Source organism: Mustela putorius, unplaced genomic scaffold, assembly GCF_011764305.1.
Source record: "Mustela putorius furo isolate JIRA1106 unplaced genomic scaffold, ASM1176430v1.1 tig00001692_pilon_pilon_pilon, whole genome shotgun sequence".
NCBI lineage: Eukaryota > Metazoa > Chordata > Mammalia > Carnivora > Mustelidae > Mustela > Mustela putorius.
The window spans coordinates 286419-290415 of NW_025421844.1; positions in this window are offsets into that span (position 1 = coordinate 286419).

Genomic DNA, 3997 nt, shown 5'->3' on the forward strand with positions numbered 1-3997 from the left:
TTTTAATTTGAATCTCCCTGAGGGCTAGTGAGGGTGAACATTGGTATTTTTAATGATTCAATTAACCCTGAAATTATTCAAAGAGAAAAAGAAAGAAATTGAAACTATGCAAATACAAGATCAAGGAGATTGAAATTGGTATTTTGAAGAGACAAATGTAATTTAAAATCATATATAGACTAGAAAAATAGATAAACCTCAAATAAATACAGAGTTCAAATAGAAGAAGTAGGTGACGCCAAATAATGAAAAGGAACATGAAGAAAATACTAAGATATTTACAGAGCAACATTGGAATAACAAAGGGCAAATTAGAAAATTTCTAGATTTATCAGTAGACCAAGACTGTTTCATGAAGAAATAGAAAATGAACAGAAAAAAACTAATAAGACAAAATTCATAATCTAAATCCTTATGCCTCAAAAATAAAAACAAAAACAAATCAAAAGTGAACGAGCAGACAAAGAAACAGTCCAGGATCAGATCATTTTACCTATGAATTACACCAAATATTTAAACAAGAATAAAGGCCAATATTTCTAAGTCTCTTCCCAAAAATATGACAGGAAAGTAATATGTCCAAATTTATTCTATAATGCCAGCATGACACCACCAACAAAGCCAGCAAGGAATACCTGAAAACTCAGACCAATATCTCACATGAACACTTCTGTATAAATCCAGACATACTGAATGGAAAGTACATTGAAAGATCATACATGATGACCTAGTGTGAATCATCCTTCAGAAACAAAGATCACTCAACATACATAGATCAATAAGTGGGACATTCTGCATTAAGACAGGGAAATATTGGATCTACATAATGCTCTCTGCTGATGCCTAAAACTATGAGAAATTTCAACACATATTCATTATTAAAGTATCTCAACAATTGAGGAACAGATGGAAATTACCTCCACATGATCATGGTTGTAGATGAAAAACCCACACTTTACATCATATTAAACAGTGAAAACCTGAAGCCTTTCCTGTCACATCAGGAGACAGACAAGGTTTCTCATTCCTACCATGAGTATTCAACATGGTATCCTTAAGGAGAATAAGATGTACAATTCCAAATATCTCATCTGATCCCTGAGATACTGTGAACTAAAGTCATTTGATAACCTGCCAGTGGAAGGACATTCTGAGCCTCCTTTGTCCTCCTGACAGCAGGAAATCAGTCTCCTGTGGGAAAGCTCCTCTTCCCTGTACCGGGAGGAGAGAACCATGCCCAGCACCAGAATATGGAACTTAGATCCCAGAAGACTATGCAAACAAACCTTGTTGGTTCTTCACTAATTAACTAACCCAAATCTTTGCCTTAAATCTTTGCAAATCCAATCTTTTGTTATATAAGTTGCACAAGTGCTGCCTACTTTGGTCATTTTCTGAGTTCATATTTTAGGGATCTGAAGCATGTGCAAAATGCAATACATTTTCCCCTTACATCTGTCCTGCAGCTACTGAATATTTAGACCCAACAAAGAACCCGGAAGATAAGAAGGGAAATTCTTCTACATTGACAACTGGAAGACCTACCCAGAGAAATTATCCAATAAAAAAAATAAATAAATATATTGAAATCAGTAACAGGAAGAAAAATTTATTGTTTTCATATGATATGTGTGTTTTTAAAAGATTTTATTTGTTTATTTGTCAGAGAGAGAGAACAAGGAGCTATCACAAGCAGGGAGAAAAGCAGGCAGAGGAAGAAGCAGGCTCCCCACTGAGCAAGGAGACTGATGTGGGACTCGATTCCAGCACCCTAGGATCATGACCTGAGCTGGAGGCAGAAGCTTAATGATGGTGCCACCCAGCGGTTCCCACATATGACATGTTCTTACACACACTCAAACACTATAAATGCCACACACATAGACAAAAATCTTTGAAGTAAACAATGATATCTGGGAAACTCCAGGATACAAAATCAACATACAAAATAAAGCTATGTCTCCACACAATAACAAGTATCTAAAAAAAAAGAAATTAATAAAATCATTCTATTTACACTACAGAGGAAATAAACATTTTGGGTTAACATTCAATAAGGAGTTCAGATACTGTACACTAAAAATGGTGTACATTGATGAAAGACTTTTAAAAGTGCAAACAGAAATGGAAAGGTAACTGTGTTCACAGATTAGAAAACTTGCTCTAGTCACAGTGCCATCCAAACAAAGTGATCTTCAAACGTAACGCAATCTTTGATTTCTTAACTAGTAAAGGAAGGAATCTAAGCCTGGAGCTGGCTATATAGTCAGAAGACATGCAAATAGGGCCCTCCTTTTGCTGATTAAAACATCCCAGCGAGAAACCTGCAGCTGGGAGAGGAGACATTCCCTGGGATTCCAAGGCATTCACATTCAGTGATTAGGACAACACAGACAACACATCATGGAGTTTGTGCTTTGCTGGGTTTTCATTTGTGTTCTTTTATTTTTTTCATTTTTTTATTATTTTTTAATTTTTTTATAAACATATAATGTATTTTTATCCCAGGGGTACAGGTTTGTGAATTGCAGGTTTACACCTTTCACAGCAGTCACCATAGCACATACCCTCCCCAATGTCCATAAACCAGCCACCACTCCCGACACCTCTCCCCCCAGCAACCATTAGTTTACTTTGTGAGGTTAAGAGTCTCTTATGGTTTGTCTCTCTCCCAATCCCATATTGTTTCATTTATTCTTTTCCTACCAACCAAAATCCCCACGTTGCCTCTCAACTTCCTCACATCAGGGAGATCATATATGATAATTGTCTTTCTCTGATTGGCTTATTTCACTAAGCATAATACCCTCCACAGTGGAAGGTATTATGGAACCAGGATGTTGTGGTTCCATCCACAACATCGCAAATAGCAAGATTTCATTTCTTTTGATGGCTACATAGTATTCCATTGTGTATATGTACTACACCTTCTTTATCTATTCATCTGTTTAATTTTCTTTCATTTATTTGTTTTTTTTAATTTATTTTCAGCATAACAGTATTCATTATTTTTTCACCACACCCAGTGCTCCATGCAATCCGTGCCCTCTATAATAACCACCAACTGGTACCCTAACCTCCCACGACCCCCCGCAACTTCAAACCCCTCAGATTGTTTTTCAGAGTCCATAGTCTATCATGATTCACCTCCCCTTCCAATTTCCCCCAACTCCCTTCTCCTCTCCAACTACCCATGTCCTCCATGTTATTTGTATGCTCCACAAATAAGTAAAACCATATGATAATTGACTCTCTCTGCTTGACTTATTTCACTCAGCATCATCTCTTCCAGTCCTGTCCATGTTGCTATAAAAGTTGGGTATTCATCCTTTCTGATGGATGCATAATACTCCATAGTGTATATGGACCACATCTTCCTTATCCATTTGTCCGCTGAAGGGCATCTTGGTTCTTTCTACATTTTGGCGACAGTGACCATTGCTGCTATACACATTGGGGTACAGATAGCCCTTCTTTTCATGAAATCTTTATCTTTGGGGTAAATAACCAGGAGTGCAATGACAGGATCATAGGGAAGCTCTATTTTTAATTTCTTTTATTTATCTATTTATCTATTTATTTATTTTTAAAATTTATTTTTTTTTAATTTTCAACATAACAGTATTCATTATTTTTTCACCACAACCAGTGCTCCATGCAATCCATGCCCTCTATAATACCCACCACCTGGTACCTCATCCTCCCACTCCCCGCCCCTTCAAAACCCTCAGATTGTTTTTAAGAGTCCATAGTCTCTCATTATTCACCTCCCCTTCCAATTTCCCCAAACTCCCTTCTCCTCTCTAACACCCCTTGTCCTCCATGATATTTGTTATGTTCCACAAATAAGTGAAAACATATGATAATTGACTCTCTCTGCTTGACTTATTTCACTCAGCATAATCTCTTCCAGTCCCGTCCATGTTGCTACAAGAGTGGGGTATTCATCCTTTCTGATGGAGGCATAATACTCCATAGTGTATATGGACCACATCTT